The sequence below is a fragment of the Vulpes lagopus genome, chromosome 18 (genome assembly GCF_018345385.1).
Source record: "Vulpes lagopus strain Blue_001 chromosome 18, ASM1834538v1, whole genome shotgun sequence".
In the NCBI taxonomy this organism is placed as follows: Eukaryota; Metazoa; Chordata; class Mammalia; order Carnivora; family Canidae; genus Vulpes; species Vulpes lagopus.
In genome coordinates this window covers 13,100,852-13,128,384 of record NC_054841.1, presented here as the reverse complement: position 1 = coordinate 13,128,384, position 27,533 = coordinate 13,100,852, and the positions used below count along the sequence as shown (strand labels likewise).

General features: G+C 37.2%; 1 protein-coding gene across 4 annotated transcripts in view; it reads left to right on the top strand.

Annotated features, from left to right (window-relative positions):
• The window catches only part of NCOA3 (nuclear receptor coactivator 3), a 144,680-nt gene that overhangs the window by 79,078 nt on the left and 38,069 nt on the right, over positions 1-27,533 (top strand). For 2 of the 4 annotated variants that reach the window (XM_041732334.1, XM_041732330.1), the window contains exon 3: positions 23,267-23,333. The exons of the other annotated variants lie outside the window; for them this stretch is intronic. The gene's annotated coding sequence lies outside the window, so the exon portion shown is untranslated. The remainder of the gene's footprint in view (positions 1-23,266; positions 23,334-27,533) is intronic. 4 annotated transcript variants of the gene reach the window in all.

Sequence of the window (27,533 nt, the reverse complement as noted above, 5' to 3'; positions counted from 1 at the left end):
ATACACACTTCTGAAATTTGAGGTGATAGAATCAGATGCCCATTATTTGCTGGCTGACAAAGGACAGTGGAAGAGCTAGCATGCAAAACTACCGTTTATGCTTGGCTGAGGATGGTGGTGATTTTATAGCATTCGGGGCACTTCACTTCCATGAAGTAGGAATTGGGGCTCTGCACAAGGTGCGTCTTGTGCTTCTGCTCTTCCCTAGGAGATGGAGGAAGTCCTTAGGGGCATGTTCTTATGGGGAGATAGTCATCACCGGACAAGTAGCTCAGCACTTTAAATATGTTGTTCCATTGTCTTGTTTTTGAAAAGATAACTTTTATCCTTGTTCCTGTATATGTATGATCCTTTCCATATGGCTGCTTTCAAGATTTTCTCTATTTGTTTTTCAAGAGTTTGACTATGATATATTCAGGTGTAATTTTCTTTGTTTTCCTTGCGATTCTTTGAGCTCCTTCAGTATGTAGATTGATGTTTTCATCAGGTTTGGGGAAGTCTTAGCTATTATTACCTCGAGTATTTTTTTTCTCCTTGTGACTCCAATTACATGTTTGTTAGATTGTTTTATATTTCTTATGTGTACTTAAGTCTCTGTCCATTTTTCTGCAATTTTTTTCTTTCCCTTAGGTTCAGTTACTTTTTTCTGTCATCCCCAATCTGAGTAATATTCAAAAAGAAAAGGCTTTTATGTCTCATCTTGTTCTTTCAACCCATGGTAGAAAGGTGCTTAAGAAAGACTAATGGATTTATCAAAAATTGTGTAACTAGTTTGTGGTGTCACTGAATTAGAATCTAACTCTTGATTCTTTGCAAATTTCAGACCATTTTCTGTAAGTTGTGAACTTTTATCTTGTAGTAGGTTGCTATCTTGTTAAATGGTCATGCTGTTATGGATAGGAGAAGGGGTGGGTGGTAGGGGTTATTAATTTTCTTCCATTTTATAATGTTTAAGTTCTTACTTGCTTTAAAAAATGATTTTCCGTGGAAGAATTTAAGTATCACTGAAGTCAGTAATACCTTAAGAGCTAATCTTTTAGATGACATTCCCTAGCAGTAAAAGTATGTGTATGGTTATTCAATAGAAATTCATCTTTAACCGCAGAAGTTTTAAAATCATGAGTTTTGGACTCTCAGGCGATGATATCATTCTCATGGTCTTGAAAATTAACCATTTGAAGTACAGTCTCTTACTGGAGACTTACCATTCTCTTACCAGAGACTTACCATTCTTTTTTACTTCATGAAAATTTCTTTCTCTTTCTTTTTTCTTTTCTTTTCTTTTCTTTTCTTTTCTTTTCTTTTCTTTTCTTTTCTTTTCTTTTCTTTTCTTTTCTTTTCTTTTCTTTTCTTTTCTTCTTTTTTTAAAGATTTATTTATTTATTTATGATAGAGAGAGAGGCAGAGACACAGGCAGAGGGAGAAGCAGGCTCCATGCCTGGAGCCCGATGTAGTACTCGATCCCGGGACTCCAGGATCGTGTCCTGGGCCAAAGGCAGGTGCCAAACTGCTGAACCACCCAGGGATCCCAATGAAAATTTCTTAAACCAATTTTTGTGTCATCTTAATGAAAATGAGAGTACTATGTACTTGGACAAAGGAATGAAAATATTGCCAAGGTCAGGATAATTACTAAGTTGCCTTTATATCACATTTTACTAACATTCTAATTTCTAAAGTTTTATTGTAGCCTTCTATAGACTTTGATATTAAAAAAGTATTAGGAACATATGAATGGCTTCCTAAATTGTAAGGATTGTATCTCTGTCCTTCAGTTTAGTTTGAAATTTAATTACTTAAGTTTAATTTTTTTTTTTTTTTTTAATTTATGATAGTCACAGAGAGAGAGAGAGAGGCAGAGACACAGGCAGAGGAAGAAGCAGGCTCCATGCACCGGGAGCCCGATGTGGGATTCGATCCTGGGTCTCCAGGATCGCGCCCTGGGCCAAAGGCAGGCGCCAAACCGCTGCGCCACCCAGGGATCCCTAATTACTTAAGTTTAAAGGTAACTTTTAATTATAGGTTCTGCTTTTATTATGCCTTATAATTAAAATGAATCAAGCTCATGGGCATCTTATAAAGTAGCTGTTATTGAAAAACTGAGCAATTTAAGGAAATTGCTTTTATTTTTTATTTATTTATTTATTTTTTTTAGGAAATTGCTTTTAGATTTGTATTTCATATATATATATATTAAAAAATAGACATTTGTTAATTTCATCAGTTGCCTGCCTAGATATAGCATCCCTTAAATTTGAAGCTAGAAAATGCACTCTTTTTTTTTTTTTTTTTTTAAAGCAGCATGGAAACTAGGAATGGTAGTAGTCTCAGGTTTCCTCATTAGGATCAATTTGCTTGTTTTATAGAACATCACAGGTTCTTTACAGCTAAGTTTCTATGATTGATGGATCTGGTTCCTCATTACAGACCCTTTTAGTTACTCTGTTGACTGCTTCTCCCCCACTCACTATAAATGCTTGCTGATTGCTTAGATTAGGAGATGAAAGTATTGGTAAGGTGAAGATACTTCAAACTATTTTTTAAAGGTGATTTACAGGGATGGGTCAAAAATCTGTAGTCATTGGTGATGACCTGGTAAGGGCCTTTATTCCTTTTTTTTCCCCCCAAATTTATTTGTGTTAGAGAGAGAGTGCAGTGTGTGTGTGCATGCACACAAGTGGTAGATGCAGAGGGAGGAGAGGGAATCTCTAGCAGATGTGTGCTGAGGGCAGGGCTCTAGGTGGGGTTCATTCTTACCCCAAGATCATGACTTGAGCCAAAACCAAGAGTCAGTCGCTGAACCCACTGTGTGCCACCCAGGGACCCCTAGGGGACATCATTCTTAACTGTTTTCTTTTTTTTAAAGGCTAGTAGGAATTTCTAGTTAATGTGACTGGAAAACAAGAACTTCTTACTGGAATCCTAAGCTGGGCCATTTCTATTGAAAGACAGTTGTTAGAACAGCTGTAGACACTGCAGTTACACTCAGATTTCATGAAGAAAGAAGTAAGCAATTTGACTTGTTTATTTTTTGGTAGAAATGATTAAGAGCTTGAGCTCTGATGCTGGAAAGAGTTGGATTTAATTTGTAGTTCTGTCACTTACTAGATGTATGACCTTGGGTGAGTTATTTTACTTCTCCATATCTATTTTTTCATGTAACAAAGGGATAAATTTGAACTTTACTTTTATTTGTTCTGTGTATTAGAGGGCTGAAATAGGGATTAAAATGAGAGTAGTAAGGGAATGCCCTCAACACAGTATCTAGCTCAAATGTTAGATTTAGTATATATTTGCTTAACTAACATTAACTTAACATCTTTTTTTGTTTTTTTTTTTAAAACATAACATCTTAATATTAGTATTTTTTTAATTTAACGTTAAAATTATGTAATATTTTATATAAGCAGGAGTATGTATTATTTGTCTTATGAAGTATACTTTGGAAAACACCTATGAACCTACTACTTGAACCTAAGAACTGGAAACTTGTTAGGTATACCTGCTCCCTTAGTTTTTTTCTATCTTGTCCTTTTGTTTCTGTTCCAGAGGTAACATACCGTAATTCACTTGCTTTTTACAACTTTAAAAATCCACACATGTGTTCGTAAGCCATGTTTGATTTTTGCTTTTAGCTTTACAAAAGATGAGTGTAATGTATTTGCTTTTTATTTTATTTTACTTTTAAAGATTTATTTATTTAGAGAGAGAGATCCAGGGGAAGGGAGAGAATCTCTAGCTGACTTCTCCCGAACTTGGAGCCTGATTCAGGACTCCATCCCATGACTTAGACCATGACCCCAGCCGAAATCAAGAGTTGGCTGCTCACCAACTGAGCTACCCAGGCAGTTCTAATGTACTTGATTTTCTTTTTTTAAAGATTTTATTTATTTATATATTTATATATTTATATATATTTATTTATTTATTTTATTTTATTTTTTTTAAATTTTTATTTATTTATGATAGTCACAGAGAGAGAGAGAGAGAGGCAGAGACACAGGCGGAGGGAGAAGCAGGCTCCATGCACCGGGAGCCTGATGTGGGATTCGATCCCGGGTCTCCAGGATCGCGCCCTGGGCCAAAGGCCGGCGCCAAACCGCTGCGCCACCCAGGGATCCCTATTTATATATATTTATATATATTTATATATATATATATATATATGATAGACACAGAGAAAGAGAGAGGTAGAGACACAGGAGGAGGGAGAAGCAGGCTCCATGCCGGGAGCCCGACGTGGGACTCGATACCGGTACTCCAGGATTGCGCCCTGGGCCAAAGGCAGGCTCCAAACCGCTGAGCCACCCAGGGATCCCCGTGTACTTGATTTTTAAAAAAAACTCTTGATTGCTTGTAATATTCAACCATGTTGTTGTGTATATATTTTTGCTACTATCATATTGTATTTTTTTGTATGGATTTATTTATTTTTTAAATCTGGAATTGATGGTCATTAGAGTGTCCCCTGGTTTTTGATGTATGAATGAAATTTCAGTGAACGTTTTTGTGTATTTTGTTGCAAGATTATTTTTATTGCCCTAAAATTTTAAAATATAAACTTGATTTTAGCTACTGATATATTAAATTTGCTTTTCCTATGGAATTTCTCTAGGAAAAGTAAATTTTCTTATTGAAATAGCCCTCTTTTATTAGCTAATTTATTTTATCTTCAGTCATTATTTATTGCAGGATTAGCAATATGTACTGCTATTTTCCTGACACAACTTTAAGTACTTGATTTTAAAAGACAACTTTATTATTAAAAAAAAAAGACAGCTTTATTAAAGTATAGTTCACACATAATAAAATTCACCAGCCTTAAGTTTAAAATTTGCTGAGTTTTGACAAATGTAACCATTACCACAATCATGATATAAAACACTGCCACCACCCCCTGAAGTTCTTTTGTCCTTCTATGCAATGAGTCCACTGATAGCTGGCAGCCCCTGGTCTGCTTTAAGTCACTAGTTTTGCCTTTTCTGAATTTCATATAAATGGTATTCCCCTTATAGTCTATAATGTGCCTTTTGTAATTGTTCCACTTTCCTTGGATATTCTGTTTTTTTTTTCTTTTTTTTTCTTTGCATTTCAGTATTGGGAGTTGTATTGATCTTTAAACTCACTGTTTTTTTTTTTTTTTTTCCTTAGCTGTGCCCTGTCAACTGATGAGCCCATCAAAGGCATTCATTTCTGTTAGTGTTTTTGATTTCTGATATTCCCATTTGCTTTTTTCCTCATAGTTTCCATCTCTCTGCTTACATTACCCATCTGTTCTTGCTTGTAGTCCACTTTTTCCATTAGAGTGCTTAGCATATTAATCATAATTAAAATCCCACAGTTGGTCTCCAGTTTTTTAAAAACGTTTTTAAAGAACCTGGCCTCTTTCCTGTTTACCAGCAAATTTTAGAGGATTCTTTGCCTGTATCATCAGAATTTGCCTTATCAGTGCGGATGATATTCTCGTTTAAGAATATAGGTGACTACACAAAAACTTGGACGTAAGTGTTCATAGTAACATGATTCGTAAGAGCCAAAAAGAGGAAACAAGTTAAATGTCCATCAGCTGATGAATAGATAAATGGTATTTCCATACAATTAAGTATTCACAAATAAAAAGAAATGAACTACTGATGTATGCTATAACATGGATGAATTTGAAAGGCTTTGACTAAGTGAAAGAAGCTAATCACAAAGGACTAGATATTTTATGATTCCATTTGTATAAATTGTCCAGAATAGATGAATCATTAGAGACAGAAAGAGTAATGGTCTCCTTTAGGTGGGAGAGAGGTAGCATGAGATGGCAGAAAATAGGGTTAGGGGAGAGAACAGCTAAGGAGTACTGGGCTGCTTTTTTGTGTAATGAAAATGTTCCAAAATTGATTTTGGTGATGGTTGTATAACAGAATATGTAAAAAGGCTATTGAATTGGGTACTGTAAATGTATGGTATATGAATTATATCTCTATAAAGCTGTGAAAGGATATACCTGATATATAGATGTTAAGATCTGTATGCTGCTGTGAAGAATTTTATGGAAAAATAGTTATTTTTCTCACGGCACTGACCTCAGAAGGTTTGCTACCTGTCCCAAACATTCCTGGGTTTCTTTTCTTTTTTTTTTTTAATATTTTATTTATTTATTCATGAGAGACACACACACAGAGGCAGAGACACAGGCAGAGGGGGAAGGAGGTTCTTTGTGGGGAGCCCGATGTGGGACCTTGATCCCAGGAGCCTGGGATCACGACCTGAGCCAAAGGCAGACGCTCAACTGCTGAGCCACTCAGGTGTCCCATTCCTGAGTTTCAAAAAGAACACATGAATTGAAGTTGCCTCAAGGTTTTTTAGAGCCTTAGTCTGTCTTTGTTACAGTAGTCAAGTTCTAATTATAGGACTAATGTTAACTCCAGTACCAAATCTTTTTCATGTAGCAAGAAAATTTATGTCAAAGACTTTAAAAATTTTTTTATTTATTTATTTTAGAGAATGTGAGTGAGTGTGGATAGAGACAGAAGGGAAGAGAGAATTCTCAGGCAGACTCCTTGCTGAGTGTGGAGCCTGATTCAGGGCTAAATCTCAGGACCTTGAGATCATGACCTGAGCTCAAAGCAAGAGTCAGACGCTTAAATGACTGAGCCACCCAGGCACCCCTGTCAGACTTTCTTAAAAATTAATTCAAAGTCATACCCAGACCTATCTACACTTTTTTTTTAAAGATTTTATTTATTTATTCATGAGAGACACAGAGACACACACAGAAAGAGAGAGGGGGAGAGAGAGAGAGAGGCAGAGACATAGGCAGAGGAGAAGCAGGTTCCCTGCAAGCATCCTGATGTGGGACTCAATCCTGGACTCATGTCCTGAGCCAAAGGCAGATGCTCAACTGCTGAGCCACCCAGATGTCCCTATCTATACTTTTATGGACAAATAAAGTCCATTTGTCCATTAAGTGTTTATAAGATGCTTATGGGTATCTTGTAGTATGTCCAGAAATTGTGCTCTTAAGCTTGTAACATCTGTTTAAAAAATTACCCAGAAAGCCATAATTTTAGTGGATCTACTGTTTTAGGCTGATGAAGTGCTGTGGTTATAAGTGGAAAAACCAGAGTTATTTTGTTTTAGATAATCTGACCACACTTAGTCCCTCACCCCCTTTTAATTTTTTTTTAGGTTTTATACTTTTAATAGTCCTCCTATGGAAAGAAGACTGACTAGTGATATTATATTTAAACTGTGGAGGGATGCCTGGGTGGTTCAGTGGTTGAGCACCTGCCCCTGTCTCAGGGTGTGATCCTTGGTCTCGGGATTGAGTCCCACATCGGGCTCCCTGTCTGGAGCCTGCTTCTCCCTCTGCCTATGTCTCTGCCTTTCTATCTCTGTGTCTTTCATGAATAAATAAAATCTTAAAAAAAAAAACAAACTGTGGAGACTATATGATGATGATATGTAGGAGGATATGCATGCATTTATAATTTAAAAGCTTAAACATTTTAATTTAATGTTGATCACACAGCAACTTAATTGCTTAAAAAGATTTATTTGTTTATTTGAGAGAGAGAGAATGAGTATGAGTTGAAGGGAGGGGCAGAGGGAGAAGGAGAAGCAGATTCCTTCCTGAGCAGGGAGCCTGACTCTGCTGATCATGACGTGAGCCAAAGGCAGATGCTTAATTAACCATCTGAGCCATCTAGGTGCCCCGGCAACTTACTTTAAAATGCAACTTTTTTTTTTTTTTAAAGATGTATTTCTTTCTTTTTTTTTTTTTTTTAATTTTTTATTTATTTATGATAGTCACAGAGAGAAAGAGAGGCAGAGACACAGGCAGAGGGAGAAGCAGGCTTCATGCACCGGGAGCCCGACGTGGGATTCGATCCCGGGTCTCCAGGATCGCGCCCTGGGCCAAAGGCAGGCGCCAAACCGCTGCGCCACCCAGGGATCCCAAAATGCAACTTTTTTGAGTATAGGGTCCATACTATACAAAAATGCTTTTATTATTTTTATTCTTTATTTTTTTAAAAAGGATTTTATATATTTATTTGAGAGAGAGCAAGCACAGAGGGAAAATGAGAGGGAGAGGCAGACACCCTGTTGAGCAGTGAGCTGGACTCTGGCTTGATCCGGGAACCCGGAGATCATGACCTGAGCTGAAAGCAGATGCTTAACCCACTGAGCTTCTTGTAGCTCAGAGATGCTTGTAAAACAAAATTCCTATTGATATTTATGTTCTTATTATTAAAGTCAAAGACTGAACATTAACCTGGTTTGCTTTAGATGAGGCTTTCAGAATATGTAGAGAAAAGTGTTAGAGTTGTAAGATCCATCTTTGACATGAATAGCAAACTATCTAAACTGCACTAAATTCAATCACTGTTTTTCTGTTCTTGGTGAAAATGGTGGAGATAAGGTTTTAGTAATTGTTTATAGTCAAGGTTCATAAAAAGGGCAGGCAGGTCATTTGATTTGGAAAATATAGACATTAAAGAATTTGTCACATTAGTAATGACATAGCTCTTGTACTTAATTTTGTAACTTAATTAAGAAATATAATTGGCCTAAATATCAGCTCAATGATCTAAAAAGTGAACTGCTGTACAAATAGTTTGTGCCACTGTTATAAATGGCCCTATCATATGCCAAATTCTCAGAGTAATTACTTTCTTATGATTCTTTGATTCCAAAATCTGTATTAATAAGAATATGTTTTTGAATCTGTGTAATATTTAACATATAAAGCCTGCATTAGTTTGAAGTTGATATTGAAAACCTCTAAACTTCTGACCTTGAATAGAATTTGCCATGTATAGCCATTACATGCAGCTGCTGGATTCAGAATTGCCTTTTCTGGGACTCTGCTTTGTGAAAAATACTGTGTATTAGACACGAGTTACATGGCAGCTGACATTTATCAAGAATAACAGGAGCCTTACTCATTTTCACATTTTAAAGTAACTTTGAAAGCTTTGCATGTGCACACATGCTCAACATATGTTGCTAACATTTAAATATATTTTTCATCATATATCATTGAAACCAAATTTCAGTCTTTAATGAGCTTCAACACTAAACTTATACTGTGTGAGTACACAAACATCTAAAGATCAACAGTGCAGGATATTTAATTCACTTCCATAGAATTTTGTCTTTTATACTTTAAAATTATTACAAGTAAAAATCTCCTTACTGTATTCTGGGTTAGCACTCTTATTACATAATGTGTTATTTGGCATTTCTTTCATTCCCCTACTATAAAATCTGGCCCTAATATAGAAAAATGGATTATAGAAATTATTTTTTTCCAATCAAGTACAGGTATATTGCTCTTCTGTTTGAATTTTTACAGAGCTAGTTCTTTTACTGGTGGATGACATAAATAGGATTGGAATTGCATGATTTTTAGTCTTGGTTCTTAGCCTTTTAAAATTTTCTTTAAAAATAGATTGAGATAATAATTTAAAAAGAATTATAGAACAAAACTGCAAAATGTATAATGTGTTGGCAAACTTGTTAATTAAAATAACACCTTTTAATGGTTGGTATGGGTTTCAGACACTGCAACCCTTCAATATATTGATATGCAGATCACACTGACTTGCTGCAAGGTAACAGGAGACATGCTTTGACTTCTGAGGATAAATTGGCCATGCACAGCTGTAATCCTACTGTCTTTTCATTTCCAGACATGATTGAGTAGTAGAAGGCCTTTGATATCTAGGTCCTGGGTAATAAGTTGAAATTTAATATTTTGTTTGTATATGAGTTTTTACTTGGGCCTTTGATAAGCCTGTTTGGTGGTATGAAGTTACCATGTAAATTGTGGACATTTTATTACTTGAATAAGTCTTTCTGGATTTGAAATACAAGACTGAGTTCCATTTTTTCCCCATTTTCCTTTTGGCAGTTAATAAGGAAGTCATTTTATGAAGAGTGATAGTGAAAAGAATTTTAAATTTAGGCTAGTTAAATTGCCAGTGTCTTTATATTTAAAAGAATGCAAAGCAATTACCAATTTTAACAGGACTTTTCATAGAAATCATCCTTAATCAGTTGTGACCTGAGTGCCCTTTCAAATAAGGGCATTGTTTCTGTAAGTCCTTTTCAAACAGAAATGCACAATATTAGAGAGGTTTAAAGAAAATACTTGAGGAGTGCCTGTCTGGCTCACTTGGTAGAGCATGCAACTCTTGATCGCGGGGTCATGAGGTCAAGCCTCACATTGAATACAGAGATCACTTAAAAATGAAGTCTTTAGGGCTGAGCACTGCCTTCAGCCCAGGGCATGATCCTGGAGTCCTGGGATCGAGTCCCACGTTGGGATCCCTGTGTGGAGCCTTCTCCCTCTGCCCATGTCTCTGCTTCTCTCTCTCTGTGTGTCTCATAAATAAATAAATAAATAAAATCTTTAAAAAAATGAAGTCTTTAAAAAAAATAAAATACTTGAAATGTTTACATAAGAACAGTTTAAGATTACTACCAAAACTTTATTTGTAGATATTAGTATCTTTGAGAAATTACTATTTCTCAAAAGACATCTCTTTAATCCCCCTCCTAGGTACCAAGGTTTAGGCATTTTCAAAATAAAGTTCTTCAAATAAATTCTTCAATGTGGGAGCTAGAAAACAAATTATTTCCTGAATTTATGTGGGTTATAAATTTAGTTACTTTATAATCACAAAGACAAAATTCTGTTTTTTTTAATAACCTTGATTCCCTCTGTAAATCATGAGATTCTTTAGGGAGCTATTTGTAAAGACTTCCATGTGCCCAGATAAGCATTGTTTTGGTCTATGGTTTCTAATTGTTTCAGTAACCTTGTAAAGATGTGGTCTGTCCAGGGGGCGACTGGGTGGCTCAATTAGTTAAGTGTCTTACTCTTGATTTTGGCTCAGGTTATGATCTCAGGGTTGTGAGATTAAGCCCCAAATTGGGCTCCACGCTAGCGTGGAGCCTGCTTAGGATTCTCTTGACCCCCGCTGCCCCTCCACCACATCGCCGCCCCCCCCCCCCCCCCAAAAAAAGATGGGGTATGTCCATTTTAGAGAATGGGAAATTTGAGCTTCAGCGACTTAAATTTGGCTATATGCAGGGGCTTATTAGATCAGTTCTGATGTCTTTCCCCTTTATTTCACTGTGCTGTGTAAATATGAACTCATCAGTTTTCTTATCCACTGTGCTGATTGTGTGTGTGTGTTGTGTCTAGTCTAGGCATTAATTCTTTATTGAGTTTTCATTCATTTTTTAAAAAAGATTTTATTTATTTATTCATGAGAGACAGAGAGAGCGAGAGGCAGAGACACAGGCAGAGGGAGAAGCGGGCTCCATGCAAGGGAGCCCGACGTGGGACTCGATCCTGGGTCTTCAAAAGGATCACGCCCTGGGCTGAAAAACAGCACTAAACCTGCTGAGCCACCCAGAGTTTTCAGATACGGATTTAAGCATCCCATGTCAACTAATTAAGTCTATCCAGAGTTAGGATATTTGGTGCTTGGATAATGGGTGATACTAACTCTTTTTTTAATACTTTATGAAAGTTTGTAATCCAATCTTTTCACGATTTATTCTATTTTCATTTATTTTTTTTTCATGGCTGTCAAATTTTTATCTCCTTGAGAACCATTAGCGTTTGTTTTAAACTGATTTAAAGATTCCATTTATTGGGTGGTGAATTCATTTTCCAATATTGATGAGTTTCTTGGTGATATTTCTTAGTTCTGTTTTCAAATAACCTTGGGAATTTTCATTTACAATTTGCCTCTTAAATGGGAAATTTGGTTTTCCTTTTGTTCATTTGGTGCCCTCCATGTGACCTCTTCTCTCTGGCCCAGCACACATTGCTCTGTTTTTATTGCTTTCTCCCATTTCCACTCTACCTCCAGTCTAGGTCCAGTCTGAAGTATTTTGAAGTATCAGAGAGATGATGACTCTTCCTTCTACACTGCAGTTTGTAGTTTGATGTGATCAGTAACTTGTTATTGATGGTCATAGCTGTTCTTCACCTTCCTTTTAGCAGCTTTTTGATTTGGTTTTTACCTATGAGCCTTGCTTTTGGTCCTTTTATCTTGTGTGTGATTGGATTTCCTGACAAAGCAGTTGCTAGTTTCTGGTCCTGGAATTAAGTGGGTTCATCGAGTCATCAGATCATTATTGTGTGTTTGCTCTGTGTCTTGGTCTCCACAAACATATTTGTTATGTTTGATCAAGCATGCCTGTGTCTTCCAAAATTAATAAAAAATATATACTTTGGGGGATCCCTGGGTGGCGCAGCGGTTTAGCGCCTGTCTTTGGCCCAGGGCGCGATCCTGGAGACCCGGGATCGAATCCCACGTCGGGCTCCCGGTGCATGGAGCCTGCTTCTCCCTCTGCCTGTGTCTCTGCCTCTCTCTCTCTCTCTCTCTCTCTCTCTGTGTGTGTGTGTGACTATCATAAATAAATAAAAAAAAAATCTATAAAAAAAAATATATATACTTTGTTATTATTTAGAGCAGGGTGGGGAACAGTGTGGTTGATTGAAAGCAATAATCCACAATGTCATGCAGAAGTCCTATTCTTTAAAATTTTTTTTTTTTTCTTTAAAAAATTTTTAAACTAAGTTTTTAATTTTAATTCCAGCATACTTGGGCAGCCTGGGTGGCTCAGCGGTTTAGCACTGCCTTCAGCCCAGGGTCAGGAGACCCGGGATCGAGGCCCATACTGGGCTTCACACCCAGTATGGGCTCCCTGCATGGAGCCTGCTTCTGCCTCTGCCTGTGTCTCTGCCTCTCGCTCTATGTCTCTCATGAATAAATAAATAAAATCTTAAAAAAAAAATATTCCAGCATAGTTAACACACAATGTTATATTAATTTCAGGTGTAAAATAGAGTGATTGAACAATTCTATACATTAGTCATTGACATCATGGTAAGTGCACTCTTAATCCCGATCACCTATTTCACCCACAGTCCCCTTACCCACCTCCTCTTTAGTAATCATCTGTTTGTTCTCTATTAAATTATGAGTCTTTTTCTTGGTTTGTCACTTTCCTTTTCCCTATTTTCCATTGTCCATTTGTTTTATTTCTTGAATTCCACATATGAGTGAAATCACATGGTATTTGTTTTTTTCTGGCTGACTTACTTTGCTTAGCATTATATTCTCTCTAGCTCCATCATGCTCTTGCAAATGGCGAGATTTCATTTTTTTAAAGAAGATTTTATTTATTTATTTTAGAGAATATCAGGCAGACTCTGCTGAGTGTGAAGCCCAGTATGGGCCTCAATCTTAGAACCTTGAGATCCTGACTGGTGCAGAAACCAAGAGTTGGACACCTAACCGACTTGAGCCACCCAGGCACCCCAAGATTCATTATTTTTTATGGCTGAATAATACTCCCATTGTGTGTGTGCGTGTGTGCACGCACATACATACACACAAACACACACACACAGTCTCCACATCTTCTTTATTCATTCATCTGTTGATGGACACTTGGGCTGCCTGCATAATTTGGCTGTTGTACATAATGCTTCAATAAACATAGGTAACCCTGTGAATTAGTGTTCTTGTATTTTTTTGCATAAATACCCAGTAATGCAATTAGTGGATCATATGATAGTTCATGAGGGTTCCGTTTTTCTCACATCCTCACCAATACTTGTTGTTTCTTGTGTTTCTGATTTTAGCTATTCTGACAAGTGTGAGATAATATCTCATTATAGTTTGAGTTGCTTTTCCCTGATGAAGATTGGTGTTGAGCATCTGTTCATGTGTCTCTGGGCATGTGTAGGTCTTCTTTGGAGATAAGTCTGTTTATGTCTTCTGCCCATTTTTTAATTGGATTATTTTTTTTCATTTTTGAGTTGTGTAAGTTATTTATATATTTAGGATACTAACCTTTTATTGAATATGTTGTTTGCAGATACCTTCTCCCATTCAGTATGTTATTGCTAGTTTTGTTGACTACTTCATTTTTTTTGGTGTGTAGAACCTTTTTATTTTGATGTAGTCAGGAAGGCCCTGTTCTTTTGATTTTACAACCTGGCTTACGTATATAAGCTTGAAGATAGTAGATCCTGAAGTATTTAAATCCTCTACACATTTATTTAATGTGTAGAGGATCTTGGAGGAGCCATACCAGTTTCAAACCTTCAGTCCCAACTCTAGTAACTGGTTCTCAGACGTGTGGTTCATGGTCCTTTGGGAGTCCCTAAGAACTTTTATAGGGTCTGTACAGTTTAAACTATTTTCATAGTAACCCAGTATTTGCCATTTTCATTCTGTTGGTGTTTGAACTGATGGTGCAGAGCCATTGGTACAGAAAACTGCTGACCAATCTTGGCTTGAATCAAGCAGTGGCACTACAGACTGTACTAGAGGTCATTACATTCTTTACTGCCCTACACTTAGGGTTAAAGGAAAAAAATCCTGGCATTTCTCACTTAGGATTACCCTGTATGAAGCAGCAGAATTTGCACATTTCATTAAATCTTGACTCTTGAGTACCATATTTTAAAAATTCTGTCTAATGAGAATGGAAAATATGCAGAAAGCATTCTACCTACCAAAGTATGATGGTTATCTTGGGGAAAAGCCCTGTGTGATTGGTTTGTGTACTGAACTGGCCACTTTTTTTAATGGAATACCATTTTTACCTGAAGGAATGGCCAGCAAGCTATGGTTGTTGAAACCTTGAGCATTTGGCAGACAGTTTCTTGAAACTGAATGAGATGAACCTATTACTTACAGGAATGCCTCTGATGATATTTGTTGACAGTGATAAAATTTGAGTTTTCAAGTGAAAATTATAAGGTTGGTAAATTTGAATCTGCCACCACGAGTGTAACAACTTCTCAGTACTTAAAGACTTACAAGGCGAGATAGGTGGTGACAGTAGTCTGGAGTTTTTGATATTCTATCATGAAATATGTATTTTGGTCAGTACAGTTTCAGATTTCACTTTGTAACTAACCTTTAAGAAAGCACTACTTGTTGAGTTTTAGCGTAATACCAAGGAAAATTATCTACAATTTGCAAAAGGCTATTGAAATAGTCCTTTTGAAAAATAAGTACATCTCTCTGAGGCTGAATTTTCTTCACATATTTTTGTCAAGTTAATAATTGCAACATATTGGATGGAGAAGTAGATAAGAGAATACAGCTGTCGGGATGCCTGGGTGGCCCAGCGGTTGAGCATCTGCCTTCAGTTTAGGGCGTGATCCTGGAGACCTGGGATCGAGTCCCATGTCAGGCTCCCTGCATGGAGCCTGCTTTTTTCTCCCTCTACCTGTCTCTCTCTCTCTCATGAATAAATAAATAAAACTTATTATAAATTATTTATTCATGAAAGACAGAAAGAGAAAGAGAGAAGCAGAGACACAGACAGGAAGAAGCAGGCTCCATGCAGGGAGCCTGATATGGGACTTGATCCCTGGACTCCAGGATCACGCCCTGGGCTTAAGACAACACTAAACTGCTGAGCCACCCGGGCTGCCCTAAATAAATAAAATCTTAAAGAAGATAGGTGTATTTTTTTTTTAAAGTCAGACATAAGATTTGTAAAAATATAGAAACAGTGCCACCTCTCTGTTTTGTTTGGAAAATTTATTTTTCATAAAATTGTTTATGAAGCAGTTAGCACATAATGGATTTATTTTCAAATGAATTAATATTCCAAATGTTTTTAAGTTTTAATTTTGAATATAGTAGATACTGATAGGTATAACCCATATAATAAAGCTTTCTGGCATTCCCAGTTTTTAAGAGGTAACGGAATTCTGATATCAAAAAGGTTGAAAATCACTGATATAGTGGATTTGGTTGGAACTCTAGAGGCATTTGACTTAAACCTTTCACCTTCCTTGTATGTATTGGCTGTTTTGAAGCACATCTAATTCCTGCTATAGCTGTCTCTGTTTTGACCTTTAAACAGGAAGGCAGCCAGAGTTAACTAGTAAAGTTTGGCCATTTTCAAGGACATGAAGTTGTTGTTACCCTGAATCAGTCCATCTTTCTCTTCTCTTCTGTCTTTCAAGACTTTATTTATTTATTTATTTATTTATTTATTTATTTATTTATTTATTCACGAGAGAGACAAGAGAGAGACAGAGACATAGGCAGAGGGAGAAGCAGGCTCCCTTCAGGGAGCATGATGTGGGACTTGATCCCAGGACTCCGGGATCACAACCTGAGCCAAAGGCAGATGCTCAACCATTGAGCCACCCAGGTGCCCTGGATCCTTAGGCTATTGAAGGCAAAAAAAAAAAAAAAAAAAAAAAAAAATCTTGTCATTTTGAGTAACAGTTTATTCCAAGCACATGGTATAGGGAATGCAATCTCCCTTGTTTACGTATGGACAACACTCGGTATGTTGAAGAGTGACCACTTAAAAATTTTTTTCCTTCTAGTTTTATTGAGAAATAACTGACATACATCACTGTATAAATTTATGGTATATAGCTTAGTGTTTAGATTTATGTGTTTTGTGAGACTAGTACAGTAGATTCAGCTAACAGCCATCTTCTATAGATACAATAAAATGAAAAGAAGAAAAAATTCTCCTTGTGATGAGAATTCTTAGGAGCTACTCTCTTAAAAGCTTAGTTACAGGGATCCCTGGGTGGCTCAGCGGTTTAGGGCCTGCCCTTCGGCCCAGGGCATGCATGATCCTGGAGACCTTGGATCTAATCCTACAGCAGGCTCCCTGCATGGAGCCTGCTTCTCCCTCTGCCTGTGTCTCTGCCTCTCTCTCTCTCATGAATAAAAATCTTTTTTTTTTTTTAATGCTTTGTTACATATCACACAGCAGTGTTAGCTTAGTCATCATGTTGTATATTACATCCCTAGTGCGTAGTGATCACTCTTTACATGCTTGCTGGTGGGTTTTGGTTTTAACCAATTTAGGTGTATGCATGGTTTTACAAGAATTCGTAATTAAAATTTTGCCTCCAATATTCTTTAACAATAATAAAGTGCCCCCAGTCTTCATTTACTAGACACGTGTAGGCTGGTTTTATGAAATACAGAAAGAAGTTCTTTAAAGTCATGAGTATGAAACTGACCTTTGAACAGCAGTGAAAAAAACCTGAAGCTATGTTTTATTTAAATTATTTGAGTGATGGTGTTTTTATTCTATTCTCCAGTGTTATATATTCTTTCTTGCTGCAAATTTCTTTTCTGGAACAATCATGATATAGAGGACAGATTTTTAGCTCCAGATAGTATTATTTTGTTCTAGCTATATTTTGAAGAGGATTTAGGGAGGCATTATTTTGTACTAGCTATATTTTGAAGAGGATTTAGGGAGGCATTTGTGGGTATTGTTCAGTTAGACTGATACTTTTTAGTATTTCTATCAGTGTTACTACCTTCAACAGCTAAAGGATGTTAAGAGTGCTTCCTTATTTTCTTTTTGGGCTTTGATATATATGCTCTCATTCATTATTTGTATTTTGTCATCCTGAAATTGATAATGACATGAAGATTTATTTGAAGAGATAAATTCTGTTACCAGACATGTAACTTTTAGGAATATGGAAACACTATTTTAAAAGAATCATTCTTTTGAATTAAAGTTATTTAGGCTAGAAATGGAAAATGGAATTATAATCGCTAAAGAGTAATATACTGTGAAGTCAGAAAAAGAAAAAAGGCAGTGGAGACCGCATGCAAGGACTGAGCCACAGACTAACCTGCAGTAAAGATGATGACCCATTCAGGAAGTCTTATGAGTCAGACTTGCCATGTTGTGTCGCTAGCTTTAGAGAATATCTGCTTCAGGGTCTTTGCTTTTTTTTTTTTTTTTTTTAAGATTTTATTTATTTATTCATGAGAGACACACAGAGAGAGAGGCAGAGACACAGGCAGAGGGAGAAGCAGGCTCCATGCACCGGGAGCCCGACGTGGGATTCGATCCCGGGTCTCCAGGATCGTGCCCTGGGCCAAAGGCAGGCGCCAAACCGCTGCACCACCCAGGGATCCCGAGTTTCTTATTTTTAAATAATCTCTGCACCCGATGTGGGGCGCAGACTCACAACCCTGACATCACAAGTCGCTCGTTCTCCACCTGAGCCAGCCAGGCACCCCTCTAATGTTTTTGCTTTTAAAGAAGGAAATCTAGTAAGATGGGTTTTACCTTTGATACATCTCTCTCACTCTCTTCCACCTTCAGTATTTTTCTTTGAAAAATGAATTCAAGTTGCTTTATCAACTTTACATTTCCACATTGTTAATTTTTATTATGTTAGTGTCACAGGTAAACCCTCTGTAGCTGCTTAAAGTTTTTGATATAGGTGGACAGGGCTAACTTCAGTACTGTACGGAGAGTGTCTTTTTACTTTAAGTTTTTTACTCTGCAGGTACTCCAGTTTAGGAGTATCAGTGCTACTGTTGACCCACAATTACTATTCCCTGTAGTGTTCATGGCATGTTTACTGCCACTTCCTATCACAGCTTTCCACGTGGCTAATGTCCACTCTTCTCTGAGGCAGAGAGAAAGAATGGGTTAGGAGAGAATGGGGCACATGGTGTGATCATTACTTCTCTTTACATCTTTATTGCTTATTTATTGAACCTATCAGGTTTTATCCTGCTTTGTGCACATGCGCCTCTAGCCCTTGTTTATCTTAATCCCGTGCTTTGCCATTTACCTCAAGGGGGCCAAAAAAATGTCATTTCTCCCTTGTTCCTCTTTCTCTGCTGCTTATATTTTCATTATGTGCCAAGGGAAAACCTTAGGTAGAGGTTTGATGTAGAGGTATTTACATCTATCAAGGAAAAATTATTATTATTATTTTTAAAAGATTTCATTTATTTATTCATAGACACAGAGAGAAAGAGGCAGAGACACAGGCAGAGGGAGAAGCAGGCTCCACGCAGGGAGCCCGATGTGGGACTTGATCCCGGGTCCCCAGGATCACACCACAGGTTGCAGGCGGCGCCAAACCGCTGAGCCACCGGGGCTGCCCTATCAAGGAAAAATTAAACCACAAATCCAGAAGTAAAAAGAGATCATAAAGAACCACCACTGTATGCTTTTATCTAGTACCTTTGAAGGTATGTGGATATCCTCTTCAGAATCTTCTAAAAAAATGCCTACTTATTCTTACCTCTTTTAAGAACATAGGCACCTGTTACAGTTGTTCTCTTTTCATGGTTTTGTTGGCTACTGTCTCACCACACTATTTCAGTGGGAGAATGTTTGAATTCCAGTCAGCTACTTGTAAGTTGAGGATAGCCTCAATAGTCCTGGATAATTTGTTTTGTTTTGTTTTGTTTTTTGTCTGAAACCTTTTAATTTGTTGCCATATGGGATATTTGTATGTCTTTCAACAGAGAGCAAAATTAGTGTTGCTGAACATACATCTTTGTTCTTGGTATTGAGGGATCACCATTATTCCCTTTGTCAGTTACTTGCTTTTTTTTTTTTTTTTAAAGATTTTATTTATTTATTCATGAGAGACAGAGGGAGGGAGGCAGAGACATAGGCAGAGGGAGAAGCAGACTTCCTGTAAGGAACACCGGATGAGGGACTAGATCCTGGACCCCAGGATCATGCTCTGAGCTGCAGGCAGACGCTCAACCACTGAACCATCCAGGCGTCCCTGCTCTACAGAGTTTTTTTTTTACAGAGTTTTTAATATCCTCCCAGACCCCCTTGCATTGTCTGTGTATTTTAAGGAAGATTGTAGAGTTGGCTAAAAGTACAGCTAAGGGGATGATGGCAAAGAAAAGGACAGCTGGAGTTGGGAAAGGAACTGGAGAAGAGTGGGTAATAGCAGTAGAAAAGAAAGAGGAAGGAGTTTGTAATGAAAGAGTCTCATACAATTTTTTAAAAAAGTTTAAGAAAAATGTTTGTGTTTGTTTATGTATGTATGTATGTGTGTAAGTAAGTAATCTCTACACCCAATGTGGGGCTTGAACTCAACCCTAAGATCAAGAGTTCCATGCTTCTCTGCCAGGCACCCTTTATACGAGTTTTTAAATAATGGTGTAGAGCTTACAGTGTGGAAAGTGGAGACAGAAAAGAGAATGGGAGAAGAGTGCAGTATGTAAAACAGTGTAGTAAAAGTATGAAAAATGTATCGGGATAAAGAAGGGAAAAGTTTCTCTAATTGGGAGAGTTTGAATGGTTTCATCAGAGGTGACAGTTGAACTTAATCTTGAAGGATGAGTAGGAGGATTCTAGATAGACAGGAGATTAATGGAGATTTAAAAAAGGAATGACCTAAAAAGAAATAATTCAGTGATCATCCTTTGTCAGAATCTCTTTTAGTGTAGGTCATTTGGGAGACTGCTGCTGTTGGTAGTGACTGTGCTGAGGAAGCATGCCTAATGGTATGATGTTGTTTAGAGTGAAGCCCAAGTGTGGGTCTTTTCTTGTATATGAAGGATTCATTGCATTAAATTGTGGGATCCAGTGTTATGTTTAAAATAACTTAGGAATTACCCAGCTAGTTAGTATGCTGTCAGGAGAGAGTAATTTGATGTAGATGGAATTGGCTTGCTTAACTCCCTCTGCACGGTGTATATTTGTGAACTTCAACTCGGTTGCTTCTGTAGAGGTTGAGAAGTCTCTTGGCAGCAAGCTTCCAGTTGCAGCTAACACCTGCTTTGGCTAATTGGTATGCCCAGTTCTGGTAGCAGAGCCTCTGGGGAGTTTGTGTTTGAATTCAACTTCATCAGGTTTAAACTGGAACGTAAATGTGAAGGGGCTTTGGGGTCAGCCTGTTGATTGAGAATGAAAAGGCAAGAACATACAAAGGGAGCAGAGAATGAAACCTGTGGGTAAAATAGCTGTTAATTTACATTTGGATGCTTTTCAGCTGAATTTATATATAAAAATAAGATGTTTTACTCTATTCTCTGCTAGCCCCTTTTCAAGTTTGCTGGCATTATAAACTAAAGAAGACAGGAGAAAAAGGTTTGGGACCTTATAGTTTACCATTTCTGGCATATGTCTGCACCAAGGTAGTTTATGGTAGACACTGTTCATTTGCTTTTTCTCTTTAAAAAACAACTGTAGGCTGGTACGTTTCCTATCAGCTGTGTTCCCATGACACTTGATGTAGTGCCTTCGTTTTCATACTTACCAAATTATGTTGTTATAATTGTTTATGCTTTCCTCTTCTGCTAGCCTGAGAGTTGTAGCATTTATAGTGTCATTCATCTCTCTTTCCTGGACCTGAAATGGATCTGGGCATGCAAATGTTTGAGCTGAAATGGAGTTAAATTGAAAAAAGGGTTGTATTAGGTGGTTTATACTTGATCCTACTAAGTAAACATAACAGGTTATCAGCAACAAAACGAGAGGATATTGCCGGTTAGTTTTTATTTGAAACTTTCTCTTTTGTCCTTGTCTCCTTTTAACTCTTACTCTCTTTGCCAGGGTTGATTTAAAACATAAAAGTAGGAGATAATCACTGGAAGAGGCATCTAGTTGTTGAGGAAGCTTTCAGAGTGGTTCCATGTTTAATACCTTACCTCCTCCCCTCTGTGTCCCACCACCGCTCATGGTCTCTTACACACACACAGGTTATATTTCCTTCAGTTCTTCAGTCTTTTTCTCTATGGTGCTGGTTCTCTTGGAGCTGCACCATAGATTGAAATAGAACCTGTATTTATTTGGGATGCCTGGGTGGCTCATTGGTTGAGTGGCTGCCTTCAGCTCAGGTGGTGATCCTGAGGTCCTGGGATAGAGTCCTGCATCAGGCTCTCCCTGAAGTGAGCCTGCTTTTCCCTCTGCCTATGTCTCTGCCTCTCTCTCGGTGTCTCTCATGAATAAATAAAATCTTAAAAAAAAAAAAAACAAAACAGAAACCTTTACTTGTCTCTCTGAAATAGAACCTGTAATTTAGTATTTTAGAAAATAAAATTTTGTAGGAATAAGGCTTTAGACTAGTGGTGACTATATACTAATTGTCTTGAATAAAAGTGTCAATTTGGAACTTGAATTTTGGGTAGTGCTTTTTTATATGAATGTCTCATAATTTTTCCCATGGGTAATTTTTTTTTCCTAATTGGATTGAGCAGTCTCTGCTTTTACACAGAGCTTCAAGTGGTTTTCAGTAAATCATTTCAAATCCACAGTTGTTTGAAAATTTTCCTCATGTTACTGTGATTCTCCAGAGACACTCAGAAGCACTTCCTAATTAGAATTATTTAATCATACCTAGTATAAGTCTGCCAAACAAGCCTGACGAAGCTAAATTACCAGTGTGATAGTCAAAAGTTTTTGGCCCCAGCATTTAATCTTAATTAAGAACAAAAAGACTTGACATATATTTTTAGGGTATAGTTCGTACATTTTCTGATCTTAAATTTTCTTCTTGCTGTGTTAGCCACTGACTATTATTCATCTTAAGTGGAAGTAAAGGTCACGGTTAATATTAGGCCACCACAGAGGGCAATTTATCTGGTGAATTGTAGAGTAGTGGTTAGTTTTTAGGGGCTTGAAGGGAATAACAGCATTAGTACCTGCTGAGTTTGGTTCCTTGCCTCTGCCCCGATAGTGCGTACCCCTAAACTCTGAGTGTGCAACTTCTCAGTGTTCTTATTGATGAATTGAGAAATTTTCTGGTTAACTGGTTGGAGGTAGTGTGATTCAACAGTATAAGTGGTTTGTTTATTTGAATTTTTTTAAAAAAGATTTTATTTATTTATGAGAGACAGAGAGAGGCAGGGACATAGAGAAGCAGGCATCCTTGGGGAAGCCTGATGTGGGACTCCATCCTAGGACCCTGGGATCATGACCTGAGCTGAAGGAACCACTGAGCCACCCAGATGCCTCTAAATGATTTATTTTTGGTGAGGGATAAAATGTCCAAGGAACATTTGATACATATTTTGTTGGTTTTATGAAGCCTGAGTCCCGGTTCTGCCATCTGGTATCTGTCTGATCCAGTGGAAGGTTATTTAGCTGTTTTCATATCTGTGAAATGGGAATAATAATAATACATACTTCGGAGAGCTATTATGAGAAATTATATAGAATACAGAATATGTGATATGCCCAGCACTGTACCAGCACAAAAATTATCCCCTTCCCTTTCTCTTTTTAATTTAGGAAAAGTAAAATATTTTAGTTGGTCTTTGTGCCATTTGAGATTTACTGGGTAGTGTATCTCCTCCCTATTTGGGATTTTGGCATGGCATGTGCCCCCCGCCTCCCCCCAGGGCATTAGCATTGTTGATTGGTATCTTTTCCTTTTGGACAGGAATACTTCCTGTATCCTTGTCCATCTGGCTAGTTTGTCCTACACAATCAAGATTTTCTCCTATCTTAATTTCAGATAACCAAAACAAAAGCTGGTTGATGCTGTTCAGTCATGTACCAACATTTTCATGACTTTTGAGCTGGCAAGTATAATTCTTCTTTGCTTTTTAGCCTGAATTAGTTTAGGAATAATCATTTTTTAAGTGTTTAACTTGTATTCTGAGCATGTCTAAGCTTAAACATGTACCATAGCTTGTTGTATATAGAAAGGCCTGTAGGATTTATAGAAGGCATTCTAACCAATTGCTGTAAGATTTTTTTTTTTTTCATTTTAAATCTGATTTTTCCAAATAATGTAGCGGTAGGGAACATTCGATTTTGATGGCATTGAAAGTTATTCTGAACTGCTCCTATCTATATTTGAAGTAATTGCATGGAATATCTTGCTTAAATGTAATCGTAGCTTAGAGTGTGCATTGTCATATTAATATATTGAGGTAGATAGCACAAAACTCTTTAGTAGAAACATTTTAGAAAAGGGAAAGAATTGTAAAACAGCTCAAGGATCTAGATGGCTGAGTTCACATGAAAAGACTGACATTTTCATTCTGATTCAATGAAAAGTTCTCCCCTCTAGTTCTGTTTCTTTTTTCTTTTCTTTTCTTTTCTTTTCTTTTCTTTTCTTTTCTTTTCTTTTCTTTTCTTTCTTTTCTTTTCTTTTCTTTTCTTTCTTTTCTTCTCTTTTCTTTTCTTTTCTTCTCTTTTCTTCTCTTTTCTTCTCTTTTCTTTTCTTTTCTTTTCTTTTCTTTTCTCTTCTTTTCTTTTCTCTCTTTTCTCTTTTCTCTTTTTTCCCCTTCCCTTCCCTTCCCTTCCCTTCCCTTCCCTTCCCTTCCCTTCCCTTCCCTTCTTTAAAAAATTTCTTTAAAAAAGAGAGAACATGGACTAGGGGGAGGGGCAGAGGGAGAGTGAGAAGCAGACTCCCCACTGAGCAAGGAACCTGATCAGAGCTTGATCCCAGAACCCTGAGATCATGACCTAAAGCTCAAGGCAGATGTTTAACCTACTGAGCCACCCAGGTGCTCCTCTAGTCCTTTTCTATACTGTGGTGTCAGGGGCTTGAGAAAGCTTCTGTGATTGGATTGTATTCTACCCAGAAGTGTAGTTGAGGTGTATCTCTAGTTTTAAAATCACTTGGGGACATCTCTTCATTAGCAACTTTAAAATATATCTGTGTAAGTCATTATTGGATTTATTTTTATTTTTTTTTAAAATTTATTTATGATAGAGAGAGAGAGAGAGAGAGAGAGAGACAGAGACATAGGCAGAGGGAGAAGCAGGCTCCATGCACCGGGAGCCTGATGTGGGATTCGATCCCGAATCTCCAGGATCGCGCGCCCTGGGCCAGAGGCAGACGCCAAACCGCTGCGCCACCCAGGGATCCCCATTATTGGATTTATGAGGTGATTTCAAGAGTAGAGATTACTTGCGGGGCAGGTATATATTTTGGTTTTAATTCTCTACCGTGTAGGTAGGTGATCTTTAATTGTAGGGAGTCGGAATTCAGAAAGGGCTCAATATTTACAGATTCTTCTTATAATCAAAGATACTGTGGGATTCTTGTGCTATTTTATGTCCTCTTTGAATATGGATTTTACCAACTTCATATATCCTCTAAACTAGATGGGTATAATTTAAGATGTAAAAATATAAGCTGTACAGTTACTGACTTATATTTCTTTAGAATTTTTTGGGGAAAACAATCGATTCATGGGCCTAGTATGTAATCCATTCTCTCCTCCTGCCCTAATTATTTACTACTGACTGAAAATGGTCTAGATTTAGGATGTATATGCTAGGCATTTACGTTTCATACCTTAAAGTGAGTAATTTACCAAACTGGATAATATATCCCCTCAGATATTTAAATAGTTTTAGTCCATCTCTACTAGTGAGAAGCAGGCAGCAGACCTGGCAAATAAAACACATGCAATTACAATTTTTATGTTTACAATGAAAATTAATACCAAATAAACAAAAATATATATAAAGTATTTGTCATAGTCATTTGTACTCAGGAATAATTATATTATTGTATATGCTGAAACTATTATTTTTTGGGCAGAAATACTTACAGTTTTTATTTCTCATGTTGAACAGTTTCTTTATCTTAATAAACTTTAGGAGATGCATTTGCTGTATTTTGATTTTTTGTTGTTGTATGGTATTTCATCATTCACTCTTGAAAATCATGGTCTTTCAAGTGGTGTACAATAAATGTGGCATGATGACAAGGTTTGTTCATATCTGAGTAACAACTAGAGAAGAAATTGGCAAACGTGTTCTTTATTTTTAAAAAGATTTTATTTACTTATTCATGAGAGACAGAGAGAGTCAGAGACATAGGCAGAGGGAGAAGCAGGCTCCTCCCAGGGAGCCCGATAGCGGGACTCTATCCCTGGACCTGGGATCATGCCCTGAGCCAAAGGCAGATGCTCAATTGCTGAGCTACCCAGGCGTCCCAGCAAATATATTCTATAAAAGGAAAAAAAAAGAAAGAAAGAAATGTAGGAATGATACCTTCATGGTTTTACATTAGAATTTTGTGTTACTACATTTCTGGATAAATTAAACTTTGTTACTAGAGATCAGTGAATTCTGTAAAAGAGTAAATTTGGTGGCACATAAACTACACAGTCATATGCACATGATAGCATGTTGTTATGCCAGATCAAGAGAAAGAGCGATATCTGTATATATGGATACATGTAGACCATTTTTCTCTACATGCACATAAAAATTGATTTAACATGAATGACTTGTATGCATTTCTGATTTAGACTGGTAATTGTGATTATTGATTTCCTCCATACTAAGAGATTGTCATGGTTTTTTATTCTCTACTGATGTAATTTGTGCCTTTAAAAAAATATTTTTTATTTATTCATTTGAGACAGAAAGGTAGAGAGAGAGAATGAGAATGAGTATGAGCAGGGGGAGAGGCAGAGGGAGAAGCAGGCTCTCCACTGAGCCAGGAGCCTGACAGGCTTGATTTCAGGCCTGGGAGATCATGACCTGAGCTGAAGGCAGATGCTTAACCATCAGAGCCACCCCAGCGCCCTCATTTGTGCCTTTAAAACATTTTGGTGACATCCTATATCAAGTGTAGAAGTGGGGCAGCCCCGGTGGCGCAGCGGTTTAGCGCCGCCTGCAGCCCACAGTGTGATCCTGGAGACCTGGCATTGGGTCCCACGTCGGGCTCTCTGCATGGAGCCTGCTTCTCCCTCTGCTTGTGTCTGTCTGTCTGTCTCTCTCTCTCAAATAAAAGTAAAATCTTAAAGTGTAGAAGTGAAAAATTTAAAAAGTTTGAACTGTTATATAGATTAGAATGAAGGGAATTCTGAAGTATGACTTAATAAGTTGAATGTTCTATTTATTCAAGACATTTATCGACTAAATATATGCTAGGCACTTTATTTTTTTAAAAGATTTTATTTATTTCTTCATGAGAGACACACAGAGAGGCAGACACACAGGCAGGGAACCTGATTTGGGACTCGATCCCAGAACCCTGGGATCATGACCTGAGCCAAAGGTAGATAGATGCTTAACCACTGAGCAACCAGGGTGCCCCATGCTAGACACTTTAAATTGTACTGGCGATTCAGTTTAATACTTAATAGCAAAGTAAGGTGAAACAATACTGAGAATATAGAATAAATTATGTCTTTCAAATTAAAGAAATGCTGTTTGTTCAGTAAATAGTTTTTCATTCAATTTTGGGGATTCTGCTTATGTTCAATATCAGAGTAAGGGAATAAAATCCGGGATGTGGAATAGATATTTTTAAAGTAATGTTATTACTTGGCGATTTGCCACTCAATTTAAAAATGACTTTGTGAGTGAAATATAAAATGAGGTGTATTGAGATGTAGCTAAAATTATTTTTTCTATACTTAGGGACTCACAGTTTTTAAATATCAAAATTGGAAATCAAAACTGAACTTATTATTTTAAAAAATATTTTTATTCACAAGAGACAGAGAGGCAGAGACACAAGCAGAGGGAGAAGCAGCCTCTATGCAGGGAGCCTGATTTGGGACTCGGTCCTGGGACTCCAGGATCACGCCCTGGGCCCGAAGGCAGGCTCTATACTGCTGAGCCACCCAGGGATCCCCTAAAACTGAACATACATTAAAAACTTTATTTGGAAATAATTTTAAACTTAAAGCTGCAAGGAAAAAAGAATAATACAGTTTAAAATGTTTTCTACCAGGATTTACCCAGTGTCAGTATTTTGCTGCTTTCCTTTCTCTTTTCTTCCCTTCCCTCTCCTTTGCTTCTCT